A 16,500-nucleotide genomic window follows, 5' to 3' on the forward strand; every position below is an offset into this window, starting at 1 on the left:
TTTTGGATTTTCCTAGGTATATATTGTTCAAATTTTGGTTAGAGATTGTTGGAATTGCAAATGTGAGTTGTTGACTCTGTATAATCTAAGTGTTTCATGGGACTTTTAGAAAATGGAATCCATTTATACCTTCAAAAGTACAATTTAAGTATCAAAAAATTGTAATTTTACAAATAATTGTATAACCAAATTTAAGTAATGGTTATAAAAATTATTCAAAGAAGAAAACTATTTAAACTCATCAAAAAATAACTTGTAACATATTTCAATTTAAATCAATTATCCCTCACACACACACACACACACACATAGGAAAGGATTTTGAAAATGTTCACATTAATCACTGGTGGAAAAATGTTATTGATATCTAGTTTAAATATTACTCAATACAATGGACACATGTTCATCAAACATCAGTTCATAAAGAAATGAACTATAATTCTTACAAACAAATCCAAGAAATTTATTGATCATAAAAATTCCCTAAATGTTCTTCATTAATCATCATAAAATATCATGATGATTAATGTTTATTTAATCTTAAAATTTGTATTATAATTTCTAGTTTATTTAAATATAGATATAGAGTAATTTGAAACAATAAACTTAATCCTTCTTTGTACAATTTGGCAACATTGACGAAGATATGGGTTGTAATTTGAAAATGGGATTATTTTCAAAAAAATTGGCAGGTCTCAACTTAAATGATGCAGATATAGTCGACATCACTCGAAAATCTTCTTGACAAGGAATATGATGGATTCCCATTGTATGCCAAAGAACTATGTCCTCCTTTTCAATTTCTCAACTCCTATAAGTCATAATCACATTAATTAGACGAATGTTAGTATAAATTCACACGCGCACACACACACAAGTTGCATTTTCAATTGTAAAGAAAGGGTGTAATGTTAACCTTTTGGTCCATGTGGATAATGTATCATCACCTTGACTTTGATCCACATACACTCCCCTAGCCCATTGTTCTGAATGATTATATGGAGTAACCCAAACCTACATGAAAATCACGGTTTTCAATAAAAATGAAAGAAGAAACATGAATTTAGATAAAAAAAAATAATAACAAGAAACCTTATAGTCAATGGCTTACATCATTGTTGGTAAATGCGGCCCGAATTTGTGGATAATCATCTAATGAGAGAAGACTAGCAATAGGTAAGCTCGACAACAATCTATACCCAACATCTTGCCCCACTTTAGTCTTGTTGTGTGGATTCACCACAAAAAGGTCTGCAGGTTTCTTGACATCAAAGAGGATCTGAGCATCATCCTCTCTCTTGGCAACCTTTCTATCCATTGCCCAATAGCTCTTCCTAAGAGACTCGCCATGAGGAACTTCCATTCTCTTCAACTTCGCTTCCACGAATGAATTGTGAATTCCATCCACATCCATGTCTAGATAGAAAGTGAGAAAGTGATCATGGAAAACACCAATAGTGTTCTCAGTTAATAGGCTCCTATATATCTCTGAATTTGCTACTTCATCTAAATTTGTGTAACTTGAACCCTTCATTTCCAAAATGCCAGATAGTCCCACCTGTCGTTATTAAACAAGAAAGGAAATTCATGAGTTGGATGTTATACATTTATGTGATATGACCATCATGATTTTTGTTCAAAGAATTAGGACATTACTTACTTGAACACGGATGGCTCCATTTGTCTTGAATTCCCAATCAAGAATGTAGTCATAGTTTGCCACGGTGGAAACCATTCTCACCACCAATGTTGCCTCTGGTCTTACCTCTGTGATCTACACAAAATTAGACATAAAAAAATTAGAAATTTAGAGAGAAAATACATACAGTCATTAAGTAGAGAAATACCAAACAATTGAAGCTATCTTAATCTAAATTTGACTTCATAATTTTTTACATTTATTAGTACTTTCTTTGTATTATTTTTTATTTTTTAAATGGAGAGAGAGAGAGTAAAAGAGAATTAGATTTACCTTAGGCACTTGGGAGAAATGATTAGGATCCTCCTTACCCATGTTCAATTCGCACTAGTAACATCATAGCCTTTAATGTAATACAAAATGTCACACTATTCTAAATCATAATTTACATTTAAGTGGATGTATAAACATTTTTCTCACTTTTAAATCTTCCAATTAAATATGAATATTTCAAACTTGACAGAAAATCATTTACTTTCAATTATACAAGTTACTAAACAAAACACAAATAAGTTAATTTAAAAAAAAATCAAATAATTTAATTTAATATATATATATTACATAATTTTATAGAGTTTCATATTTTTTAAAAACAAAAATAAAATAAAATTATTTAGAAATATTCAACGATATAAATTATAAAATCTATAGACATGCAGGGATTATTATTTTTTATATAAAATAAATTAGATAAATATAAATATATTTTAAATTTATATTTGAAAATCACATATTTTTATTATGAGATATTTAGAAATAATTAAAAATATAAACTAAACTAAAATTATATTATTTTTCCAAGTGTATATTTTTAAATATATATGGTTTATAATCATAAATATATTTGTAAAAATTATTTAAAATATATTTATATTCATTTAATTTATTGTAAAAATAATAAACTCTGAAGCCCGGCCCCTTAGGCTGCTCTATTGAGATTGGATTGATTTTGGGGCCCAAGGGCGGCTTCTGAGATGAGAATCTGTAATCAGTCCCTTCTGCTTTGGGTACTGGAATTTTCTTGTCATCTCTGTACCCAATAACTGTCATGGTGTCTAGGTCTACTACGCCTGTGATCCCCTCAATAGGTCGAGCGTATATATTAACAGTCCCATTGGTATAGGAGCACAGGATGTTTATTACTCTCTTGCCCTGCGTCTTTTCACCAAACCATCCAACCGAATACGTATCGCAAACAACGGGTTCGATCTCGAGACCTCTGCTCTTGATGGAACGTATGAATGGAGGGTAGGTGAGAAGCAACTCAGAAGCTTTGACCTGCTCATCCAATGTAAATATGGGGTACCCAAATCCATGATAGACTTTGTCATATGTAACAGAATGTGAAGAAAGATCTACAAGAACTTCATGGGTTTCCCCAGGGATTCTTGCAATTACAAAGGCCTCTCTCGAAGGTAGAGGAGCTAACACATCTTTCCACTTATACACAGCCTCTTTGTGGGGTGCTTGCAGACCCACATATTGGAAGCTTAAGTTCTTGTGTGTCCCGAGTTTAGACTTCAGATGCGGTGAGCGAATCCAGAGGATGATGATGTTTAGCAGCAGTATGAGTAATAAATAGAGAGAAGCTTAGCAGCAGAGAAATGAGTAACAGGGTGCTCTTTCCCATTTTTGAATATTCTCACAGTCCTTAGTTTTTTGAGTAAACATTATTTGGAAAACGACATTTTGTATTTATCTTTCCAAGTTTGGCATGATCCACGAAACTCGAAGTTTGAATGGAGAATGTTATCATGGTCTATTAGTTTTTTTCTCTATTTTTTAAAAATTATTTTAATAATATGTGTTGAAGGTTCAAATCGACACTTTCACTTTGTACTCTCATCATGCACACATCACCAAATTGTCGATGTTCATATAAAGAAACAACCATCCACCAAAATGCATGGGTACCTAACTTTTGCATCCACTGATCTAATAGGATGTCCCTTCATGTACATGGTTCATTCAACTCTTTTTTGAACTCTCCTTGAATGCAAAGCTTCACTCTTTAGGATATACAACCAATACGGTCCACTCAAGTGTATCTAGCCAAGACATGGCACAACTCGTTTGAGTGTTAAAGACCTTCGTAAGAGAGACTATTGAACTAAACTAGATAATATGTCAGGTCATTATCAAAGACGTATGATAAAGGGGTATGCATGCCTCTCTAGGTCTTACAATGATATGTCCTTTCCATGTTACATAGATACGGGTACATATACACTCTAGCTCATGGAGTTACGTGGTACATCAAACATTTTAAGGACCAGTACATAAGAAAGAATGACATATAGACTTGCTACAACTTAATGTGTGAATAATTGTACAACATGATCATGAGTATGTTTTTCTCAACACACCATTCAAACATTTACCTCCATTTATCCATGATCACTCAATCTCTTATGTTGCTTCTCCAACCAATACCCATTGCTTCCATCATGCGTTCACATGCACCATCCCCAACTTTATTTTGACCAAAATCCAAAAATATCCCTTTATTATCTCAAACCTCTCTATTCTTCTTGTTGCAATCTCACCATTCCATTCCAAAATATTTCAGCCTACAACCAATCTTAGTTTCTTAACTGAGAATGATGTAACTTGCTACCTCCTCAAAAGGTACCCATGCTCCTCCTTTAACCTAAATGACTATTATCGGTACTATCTAGAGAACAATTATACCATTGATACCTTATATCAATTAGGATCCTATTGCACTCTAGGGCTTAAAATCAATCTAACCATGAAGACTGAGTAACTGATCACCTTATGGAACCACCTCCATCTACTAAAATATGTGGGTGCCATATGTTGTACTCTCCAGTTATTTAGGTAAGTAGTTTGTATAAAAGATGCATCCATCTCAGTATTGCATTCTCTATGCACATGCCAATAAGGACTTATAATGCACCACTTGGAAAATAGTTTATTGAAAAAAACATGTAGTTAGAACTCATATCCAATCACCACACTTCTCAATATGAAGACTCGATAATGATGTTTACATTACAAAACAATGTAGCACTAAATACATCAACAAAAGATTCATGACACACATGATGAGAATATCATCATCCTCCTTTGTGATTGTTCACATCATGGGAATCTTTCTCTCCATCTTCGTCTTCATCGTCCTTTGCAATTATTCACATCTTGGGCATCTTCACTTTGTCAAGATCTTGGATCTCTATTCCTCTCATCTTGGACACACCAAGATAGTTATCCATCAATGCTTGAGCATGCCATTCCTTTTTCACTTGGCATCTTCATCTGCAACTTTGGCATCTTTGTTCAATTTTCATCTTGGATATCCATGGTTCACTTGTCATTTGTTAGAGTAGTGAATTCTACCAAATAAATTCATATTGAGGTTTCTAATCTCAATATGTTCATCAATTTTATCTCCAAGACACTTTCAATACGAAAATGATCATGGAACAAAAAATAGACAAACAATTTTCTAATGAACATAAGATTGTATCATGAGTTTTTGCACAAATAAATATGGGCATCATCTTTATGGACATCACTCTCCTTATATACCACATTATGGGTGTGTTTCCCCAAGTTTTTCTATGACAGAAAGAACCATCATTTTAGCCATGAACTATGTTGCAAAAGCCTAGGCATCTCTCTCTATCGTTTGACATTTCTTTTCAACATGTTTCTTCTAAACTTTCTTTAGATGAGTCTCTAGTTTGACAAGCAACATTGGTGACCCTCTTGTCCCTCTTATCTACAACTCTTTAGATAACTCAAAACATGCCAAGATCATTTACCATCTAATCATATCATTTGTTTTATTCTCTAAATTATCCTTGTTGTTAGGCCGAAGGCCACATTTTTTATCGTTGATGTTCATGATGTTGATGGACCCAACATTGCCTAAAACTATCCTCGTAGGCTAGTATAACATGGTTGTGAACAATGTGCAATTTTAGATGTGGTGGAACATCTTGGAGTTGAAAACAAAAACAAAGTTTCACATGGAGGCTTAGAGCACAATTTATGGTCTTCAAATCTAAGTCCTTTATCAATAGGCATTCTTATCATGATTGCATATTCTAGGAATATCTCAGAATTCTAGGGACAATAGTGAGGTCAAATAATTCACCTCGTTATTGTCCATTGGGACAGGAATCCTTATCCCAAATGTAGATACCATGAATATTCCAGAATCTCATGGACAATAGTGAGGTCAAATAATTTACCTCGCTATCATCCATAAAGATAAGTTCATGGAGTGCATAGCATTGTTCCTCACAACGAGTCCACCGTGATATTCTTCTTGCTATTAATATCATCTTCTATCCTCCCTGTATTTTTTGCAAGATTGTTCTCTAGATATCTCAATGACACCCAAGAGATACTCCAACAACATTGTTCTCATATTTAGCCCCTTTGTTGGCCTCTTCCTTGATCCATCGATCCTTTGGTGGCTCTTACTCAAACAAATTTTCTACATCATATCTCTAGCGTTTTCAAGCCTCACATCACTCACGTGGGTAATACTCAACACCTTCCCTAGAAAATCATGTTTCATCGAATCTAGATTGATGAGAACCCAAAAGAAAAACAGACCCTACATGTGCTTTCAACCTCAACTCTTCCTTTTGTTTTCTCTTCAAGAGAAACCCCAACAATGTTGGCCACAAATTCTAACTTTCACCACGTGGTTATAAATTCTCAATCTTTCCATGGTAACTGTCATACATGAGATCTAAAAATAGGATCATATAGAACACAAACATTAATCACCATGTAGTAATTTTATGATTGAATTATTTCGTTTACATCTTGTCCAGTTGGATAAGAATAAAATAATATCTAATGGACTAGATGGAAAGACAATAATCCAATCGTTGCATGGTGCTTATGTGCCTCATCAATTGTTGAAAAATCCATGTCAATATCTCCCTTCTCAAACATGGATTCGATGATCTCTCTGCACTCATCCTCATCTAGGTTTGGATACTGACCAGACCTCCTTTCAAATCCAAAACCCAAGGTGCTCCAGCGAGATTAAAGTACTACGAGAACAAATTCAACCTGCATTCCTCTATCCTTTGCATTAACAAAGAAGCACAACAAATAGGGCCTCCTCCTATTTTCTTGCAATGCCCTTATCTTGCACGTGGGCTCCCTTTTAAACCCAAATTGGCTTATGACTAGGATTAGGTTGCTCTTTCTCAATAATTAGAGGCAATTCCTACTTCTTCTTCACAGCGTGATAACTCATTTACATGGTTGCTACTTATGAAATCGACTCCTCTTCTCACTTTGAAAGTCAATAATTTTTTATAGATGTCTCCTTCTCCTCATATTACAAGCAATAAATCTATTTCTTTCCTGGACAAAACATAAATAACACACTATCAAAAATCATAACACCAAACCACACTCGACAAATGTCTTTACTATCTATTTTTTTGGGGTTCTCTCTTGAGGTATTTAGGCTAAAATCGGCTCTGATACCATGTTAAAATGAGAGAGTAGAGATTTTTGTACACACAAAAGTATTGAGAACTCCACTTTAATCAAATAATGTTACACATATAAATAAAATGAGCTTTGTCTCAACATAGGAAAACTATATTGGATACATAATCACTCAATTGAGAAAATATCTCAACCACATGCCAATTTAGGAACTTAACTACTTGGACAGAATCTCTAAAATCAATTAGGCCTCAAGAATCTCCTAAATAATAGGAACATACTTCTTCTTCTAGAAACTAGCTATATACATAATATAATCAATAATTTAATAATTAAATATGATCACACATATATTAAGGCAAGTTAGAATTACATACTCTAACACCTTTATTGTAAATTTTATGTTGTTTGACATTAATATCTAATCTTCAATACATTTATAAATACATATTAAATAATTCATTCAAAATTATTTTATTTATATTTATTATAATATTACATAATATTCATATCTTCCTTCATTCAGTTCTTAATATCACAACCAGACCTAAAAGATCTCAATTATTATACTTCAAATACAAAATTTTGACATAACTCTCTCATCTTCTTTCTTGAATGCAATATTGATAGATAATAATATTTTATTCATTTTTAAAATGTTGTAACATGACAAAATGTGCTTGTGCTCTATCATCTTTTAATGTGGTTGTTTTTATTATTTGTGTGTTATTATCTATTCACTCAACCCTTCAAGGGGATGCATAATGGGCTCTTGTTTTCTTTAAATGCAAAAATGTCATATAATTTCTTTTCCCTTCTTAGATACAATAATACTAGGTAATTGTTTTTAATTCCTTTTTCAAATTTCACAACACAACATAAACTTATAATGTGGTTGTTTTCTATTTTTTTAAGACATCATGCAATAGTTCCCATATGTGCATGTTCCCTAGACACAACTCCACAATTATCATTCAATGATGTATTGAATACTTGCATAACCACTTGTTTTTCTCACCCTCTACTTTTTACATCTGATTAAATATTTACAATATAATACATTCCCCTCTTAAATGCATCCCATGTCTTTATCTACCTTTTTGTTTTTTGAAAACCATCATATGCACTTACGAATATCAATCTAATCATGGGTGTCCAATTTGCAACAATGGTCTAAATTACAAGTGACATTGTTAGTGATGTCATCATATGCATATTTGTAGGCTAAATGATGTTGCTAACACACAAAATTGTTGGTTTCAAGAATCTCATATCCTATGTTTCTTTGATTCTTTTGCCATTAATCTATCCTTTTTTTAATATCATCCACAACAAATTATAGATGAGGAAAATGGTGAAGATCAAAATGTCAGTTGTTTAGGCAAACCTAATGATGAGTTGTATATTTCTCTTGTTGTTCTAAAAACAATTTCTAGATCAATGTCGAAGCTTTGTATTGTAACACCTTCTTCTTGACTTTCATGATCCTCATTAACTCACCACTTGTTTGAGTCAACACCAATTTAAAATTAGGTGCCATACAATTACCTATTTTTACTTTTGACGAGTGTGGAACCAACATTATAAGAAGGTGTGATTATTATATACAACATCTTAAATGAATTAAAATTAAACCTAAACTAAGAGTGAATATAAAACCACAACCCAACGGGCTTAATTTCCCATTTTGTTAACCCATTAAAGAAAATATTATTAATATGAGAGATATAATTCCATTTTAAGCTTTTGAATCAATGACAACATGCTGAGATAAAACAGTCAATCTACTAGAAGTTCTATGCTTGTTTTCATTGTTCAATCTAGTTTCTTTCTTAATGCAGCTACAAAATCATTCTACGAAGAGATCATTTTACCACTTTTCTCCAAATCTTCTTGAGTTCTCGCCTCCCACCAGATGAGAGCTACACTTTCCAAACAAAGAGAAGCAAGATGGATATTGGTCACATCATCCTTAATCCTTTGAATCTTGCAATAGATTTGAATTTGATGAATCCAATTATCCAACTTTTCGGCATTTACTTCCCCATTGTACATAAGAAATTCAAACTTGACATGAAGCTTAAGAAAAGGAGACTTAGCACGACCATTTGGAGATCTAGGAGGAGCATGTGTAGGTGTTGAAGGAGGTGAAGAAGGAGGTGAGGATGGAGATGAATATGGAGGTGAAGGAGGAGGTGGTGGTGGAGGCTTACTCCCATCACCACCATTACCTTTTTGTTGATTTGAACTCTCTCCTTGCAATCTTGTTGTTCTCTCCTCATACAAAACTTTCACCATCTCATACATGTCATATAAAGCCTTTCTAAAATATGTCTCATCTTCAGACATCATCTCATGTCCTTTTTCATGTACCATGAGTGGTGGAGTTTGAGGAATTTGTGACCTCCTTGAACCAATTTGCGGATTTTGTTCTTCAAACACTTCTTCTCCTCTTTTCAACTTTAACCTTGTAAACATCAAGAAAAAACTTGCAAACATAGTAAAACCTTAAAAACGACCATGCTATGATACCAATTTGATATGAAATTAAAAACTTGAAGGATTCATAAAATTTTTGCTAGTAAGTCTATGTCTTATGGGCAATGGATCAATTTTCAAAAGCACATAAACTTAGTGTTCTTAGTTAAGTTTAAATAAATAAAACAAAGAAAAATGGATTGTGAAAAGCATCACACAAATAGAAATTTGATGACAAATTTCACCCCTCCTGGGCTACGTCTCCAAATCCAACTTTTAATGTTGAGCCTTTAAATTATATGCTCAAATCTGGAATTTCATCAATTTACATAGCTCAAATTGCAAAATTATACTGCCATTGTGTCCAAAACACCTACAAACCCCTGTTTAGGCTCTCCTTGGGCTCATAATAGATGAAGAATGACCAGGTGAGGCCTCTTTCTCCATTTCCCTATTATATGTCTTGCAAATTGACAAAATTTTCTAACCCAACAACGCTTCTTGCCTTTGGCAGTTCGATGAAGTGACAATTTTTCGTCATTTTGGCACAAATCCCATCAATAAAGGTGTAAAATGTTGCCTATTTAAGCACACCAATTAGGCCTTAGGCATCGATTTCTTAGCCTCGCTCTCGGGCACATGGGTGCGATGTGGCTAGGGGCCAGGCTACATGCCTTCCCCTCCATTGAGCCTTCCGACTACACGCCGACATGAGTCATGTGGCACCAATGAGATGAGGAGTCAGGCTATGCACCCAACCCTCCATATAACTCTCATTGTTGGTTATGGTTGTATGTTGGGACTGAGGCCTATCTGTACGTGCTCATTTCCATAACTCCTATCGTTGATTATGTGGGTTCCCATATGTCTCGGGGCCAAGGATAACTGCCCGCCCCACCGCACTCCGTTGCGCTCTTGGTCATGTCAATTCCATGAAACCCGGGGCTAGGGCCAAGTGCTTGGCCCCCTTCCCTAAACGTGCCAATAATATGAATTTAAATATAACCGGACTTCAATAATTGTTAAGAACCATGGGTGTGGTGTGACAGTAAACATTGGCATTTCTCTGCAAGAGGTTAAGGGGTCAAACACTACTAAGGCCCTTTGGCCCTGTTACAAAATTTTGGGCCAATAAATGAGGGCCACATGACGCCATCTCATTGGGCCATGTGGCGCCTTATAATTGGGCCACTTCAAAAATCAAAAACCATTCACAAACTTCCAACCCAACTTGTTAGACCTAGCCACGTGTTAGCATGTGATTGACCCATCTGACACCGTACCCTGCACAATCAGTTCATGATGTCATTGTACAGCCTGCCAAGTTAGCCGCCCAATCAACCCTGCAAGTTAACTTTTAGTTGTTTGCCGAAAAATTCAGAACATGTTAACTTTATCATACTATGTTGGATTGAGGTGATTCAAGTGGCGTTGGAATCAGAACGACAAACACTACAAATTGGAACTAGTTTTCAGTGACTTTAAGCATCCCATTTTGGCGAGCATTCTTGATTTGTGTGTCCATCATCTAAGCAATTATGCCTTGTTCCATATAGTATGGGTTTAACTATGCTGGTGTGAGTTATTATGCAATGTGTGATGTGTCCAATAATGGTGGAAAGTATTGTCGAAGGCAGTCCACATTGAACATTGGGTACAGGCCAAGGAAAGGTGGAATACTGAGCTCGATAGCATTGTCCCCTACAATGTTAGTGATGGTGTAAGGCCCATATCAAAGTGGTCAAAGTTTGCGGTGGGGATTAGCAAGGTTCTCCTCTTGCAAATGTAACCAAACTTTGTTGCCCACCTGGAACTTGTGTGGCACCTGATGCTGATCATGACGTTGCTTGTACTTAGCATTGGCTCTATCCAATATGTTGTGTACCTTCTCGTAGATGTGTTGAATATGCTCAATGAAGTTGTTAGCCCTATCAACTTCAGACTGGACATGAGCTGAATCTAACGAAGTAGCTGCAAATGATATGGCCACATCAATGGGACATAGTGGCTAGATTCCTAATCCCACCTAAAAGAGGTTGTGGCCAGTTGAGCTATGGATAGCTCTTTTGTAGTTGTGTTAGACATAGGGGAGGATTTCATCCCATGTGCATGGATGGTTCAAGTTTTACATGCGCAGAATGTGTACAATCATCCTGTTGATGACCTCTGTTTGGCCATCCATTTGGGGGTGTAAATTCGCGAACTTAGTGAACTTGGTATCCAGCATCGACCAAAGACTTGACCAAAATGTACTTAGGAACCTGCTGTCTCGATCTGAGATAATGGGTTGTGGGATCCCAAAGTGTACACCCATTCGAAGAAGAGCTTAGCAGTGGCTTTTACTATGATATTCTTCTTGCAGGCCACCAAAATGACCATCTTAGAGAATCTGTTGATGACCACGAAAACACATTCATTTCCATGCTTAGCAAAAGGAAGGCTCGACATGTAATCCATGGATATGGATTCTCGAGGTTGACTGGGAGTAAGTAGAGGAGTATATAGGCCTTGCTTCTTGATGGTTGGTTTGGAAATGGCACAGGCAGTGTATGATTTGATGTACTTCCCAACATCCTGTTGGAGGTTTGGCCAATAAAAATACTTTTGTAGTACTGCCATTATTTTCTCTACCCTGAAATGTCCAATGAATTGACTGTAGTGTGCCTCCCAAATCATCTTGGCAAGCTCGCTTGAAGGAACACAAAGGTGTCCCAGGTGGCATAACAGTGCATCCTAGAGGTGAAAATTTGGAACTCACTTTCCTTCCAGGAGCGTCTGGTATGTGTTGTCAAATTATGGATCGCTCTTGTAAACATGCATCCACCCCGTAGTTTCATACCTACAAGATTCGAGCACAGTGGTCAATGCCATGACCGGTGGTCGACTAAGGTAGTATGAAACATTGTTGGTGTCTCCCTTCTTATACTTAATGTTCAAATGGAATTGTTGCAGGTATGTGGACCATTTCTGATGGAAACCGTGTTGCAACTTTCTTTGTGTTTGTATGAATTGCAAGGGTCAATGGTCTGTGTGGATTACCATTTCCTTCCCCAGAATGTAATGCTTCCATTGTCAGCAAACCTGCATAATGAAATACATCTCTTTGTCATAGGTGGGATACTTTCAGATTGTGTATGAAAGTGTCTCACTGTGATATGCTACTCGATGCCCCTGCTGAGTAAGAACTACACCAATAACATAGTTAGAGGCATCTGCCTTGATCTCAAATGGTTGTTGCAGGTCCGGTAATGTGAGCATTGGTGCAGAGCATAGGTGATGCTTCAACTCAGAAAATGCCTTCTGTTGGGATTCGGACCAAAAGAAGTTTTCATTTTCTCCTCCCTTGGTGACTTGAATCAAGGGCCAAGTGATATGAGAGAACCCCAACACGAACCTGCAGTAGAAGTTGGCAATGCATAGAAATTTGCAGAGCTCTATTAGGGTGGTTGGGGTTGGCCAATCCCTAATAACTTGTATCTTGGTAAGGTCCACATGCACACCCCACTCATCAAGAATGTACCCAAGATATTGAATTTGGGTCATACCAAAAGTGCATTTTTCCAAATTGGCACACAACTTCTGTTGCTGCAGGGTTTGGAGGACCAGTCAAATATGGTGGAGGTGCTCTTCCCAAGTATGATTGAAGATCAAAATGTCATCCAAATAAGCCACCTCGAATGAGTTGGTGAAGGGTCGCAAGATGTTGTACATGATCCTCATGAAGGTTACAGGGGCATTTGTTAACTTGAAAGGCATGATCAACCATTTGAAAAGGCCTCCTTCATTTTGAAGGCAGTCTTCCACACATTGGAGGGTTTGATCGATACCTGGTGGTAACAAAACTTCAAGTCGATCTTGTTGAAATATTTGACCGCCTTAAGCTGGTCCAAAATTTCATCAATTTGTGGGATTGGATACCTATTATGGACTGTGATCTTGTTCAGCACCAGATAATTAATACAGAGTCTCCAAGTTCCATCCTTCTTCTATACCAACACGATCGAGATCCCATAGGGTGATGAACTTGGCTTGATGTGCCCTTTCTGTAAAATCTCCTAAAACTACCTCTTGATTTTATCGTTTTCTAGAACAGAACGTAGATATATCGGTCCATTGGGTAGCAGGGTACCCAAGGTCAAATCAATGGATTGATTTACCTAACAGTGTAGAGGTAACCTTATGGGTGAGGTGAAGATGTCCTTGTACTCCTCGAAAACCTTGTCCATCTGTTGTTGTCGTGGGAAGGAGACTTGTCTAGAGGCCGTGGCCAAAATCTTCTTATTTCCTCGAGGGTGAATCATAAGGAAAACAAATTTCCTAGTCTAGAAAATGATCTTATTGCATTGCTTCGTAGTGATAAAAAATGGTTGTAGGTGGTGCTACCTTCGATATCTTGTACAAATTATCAACTGAAGTAATAATAACAATGTGAGGCCTAGACTCATACACAACATATCACTTCCATAAGTATGGTTGGCCTCATAATACATCACAAACTCCAAAAGGAGAAACATCACATAGTACCTCATCTATGAAGGGCTTGATGTTATAGGGAAGGCGACATTGTTGGCTGACGTGGAGATCTCGCCCTCTGTTAAGCCACCAGATGGTGTACGACTGTAGGTGTGGTGTGGTCAGTATGTCCAACCACTTCACGACCTCTGCTGAAATGAGGTTCCTTTGGCTCCCATTGTCGACAATGAATTACAGCGAGGAACCCTTCACTCACATCTGTGAATTGAAGATTCACTCCCCCTCTCTGGATCTTTGAGCTCATCCTTCTGGATCTTGGTGGTGGCAAAAATGGCACTAGGTTCTGCATTAATAATATGCTCCCCTTTGTCACTCCCCTTATCAGTTTTTCTACTGAAAGTCAAAACATGCATCTGATTTAGAAGCCTTTAGCTTCGCCACTAGTGACTGCTTGGCTCGACACTCACTAGTGTTGTGAGTGGGGCTCTTATGGAACTCACACCATTTCCCTATGTCCTTCTTTATCTTTTTGGTGTTGTTCTTTTCTTTCGGCCTCAGCGGGTTGTCCTGGGTCACCCTGCCTTGGATTTTTCCATTGTTTTGTGGCTTGGGGGCACCTTTCCCTTGATTTTGATTCACAGATCCAAAGTCTCGCTTCTTTTATTTAAATTTATACTCGATCTTGACAGCGTATTGATAGACGACATTAGGCAAGGAGATGTCTAAGAACTCCATCTTGTCCTGGATGTACTTGTGTAGATAAATGCGGTACTTGAGTACCAAATTTCGCTCAGAATCCTTGATACCCAGCTTCATGCAAAGGGTATGGAAAAAATTTGTGAACTCTGACACATCTTGGTCCCTCCCCTGCCACAGTGTGGTCCACTTTATGTATTTATCTTCATATCTCCTGACAAGGTAATATTGTTTCTCGATGGTGTCTTAGAAAGAATTCCAAGTGGGTGTGGCTGAAAAAAATGAGGATTCCCTCTCGTCCTTTTGTTCACAGTACGTTTCCCACCATTTCTTGACATGTGGGGTGGCTTTCAGAAGTGCTAAAGTAATTTTTTCCCAATTGGAAAAGTCATGAATTGAAAAATATCCTTCCAACAGATTTTACCATCTATCTATGACGTTTTCATCTATATGGACTTCAAATATGGGAATATCAAAGTTAAATTGTACCTTAAAAGGAGGTGTGCCTCCAAGGTGGTTTCTCGATGAAGATGTGTCACCTGTGGGTAGCCGCCGAAGGATCTGGGAAAAGTTATCCATCATCACGTTCCTTTGTCGCTCAAGGGCTTCCTTGAGAAACATTTTGAAAGGGTCTCCTTCCCCCTAGTCTTTCTTTTCTTCAGCCATGGGAGGCCATCGGGGTTTGTGAGGCTGGTATTGCAAAGGTTCAACTAGTTCAATCCCTAACTCTTTATACCTTGACATCGTTGGGGAAATGCAAAGAAAAAAAAAGAGAGAGTAAATTTCTCTAATACCACTAATCTAGACTTATGAAGGAATGCAACAAAATACAAAAATACACATATACACAGAGATGCAACAAAAATAAAAATTCATTTCATTAATATCAAAGAAATTAAATATGCTTACATACAGAAATGGAAATAAACTAGCTTGGGTGATGGTAGCTTATCTCTGAGAAGAGATATGGCAACTACATGCCTCTAAAATGTGTTACAATTAGGCTTGAAGGCCTATTTATTATTAAGAAGCAATGGAAAACTATAAACATCTAAAATCCTAACCCCAGGAGATGAAGCACCAAAACTATGGGCCATGTTTGGGTAAATTAGTGCATCAACTTCCTAGGGTCATAACTTTAGCATACAATCTTCATTTGACGCGCACAATACCTCATTAGAAATATCTATCCGAAGACTACAAATTTTGACTGCAAACATGAGTTAAAGACTCATGGTTTCCCACTTTCCAAAAAAACATCGTTTAGGGTCTCAAAACAACTTCGAAAGTTTAGGACCCGAAAAATTGCCAAAAATAGTAAATTATGCTACAATTAAGGAAACTAAAAAACTGAAAGAAATAGTGGTGGGGGTCCAAGTGGAATAGGATGGTGGCCACCAATATCCACCTCAATCAAGGAGGATCATATTTGCAGGATCACTTCTTCAAAGCTAGAAGGATGGATTTCTATGGACTAACACTCGAGTATGCCCTTGAGGGAAGCTCAGACTATGTTGCTTAGAAGGACTGCATGAAGTGGTGGAAGATAATGGATTGAAGGAATTCATTTATAATGATAGCATAAAACCAGAAATATCTGATGCTCAAGATCTAGCAGAATGGAAGAAGTGTGTACCCTAGGCAAGGAGAATCATATTGAGGGAGTACGAGACCACATTGCCTCAATTCTCCACAGGAAAGAGACT

General features: G+C 36.7%; 1 pseudogene; it reads right to left on the bottom strand.

Moving 5' to 3' along the window:
* Positions 1 to 606: 606 nt before the first annotated feature.
* Positions 607 to 3,329, bottom strand: LOC149153744 (primary amine oxidase-like; annotated as a pseudogene).
* Between the last annotated feature and the right edge of the window lie 13,171 nt (positions 3,330 to 16,500).

The sequence above is a fragment of the Pinus tabuliformis genome, chromosome 9, assembly GCF_031772625.1.
Source record: "Pinus tabuliformis cultivar Carrire ecotype Pingquan chromosome 9, CPIR1, whole genome shotgun sequence".
Lineage (NCBI taxonomy): Eukaryota > Viridiplantae > Streptophyta > Pinopsida > Pinales > Pinaceae > Pinus > Pinus tabuliformis.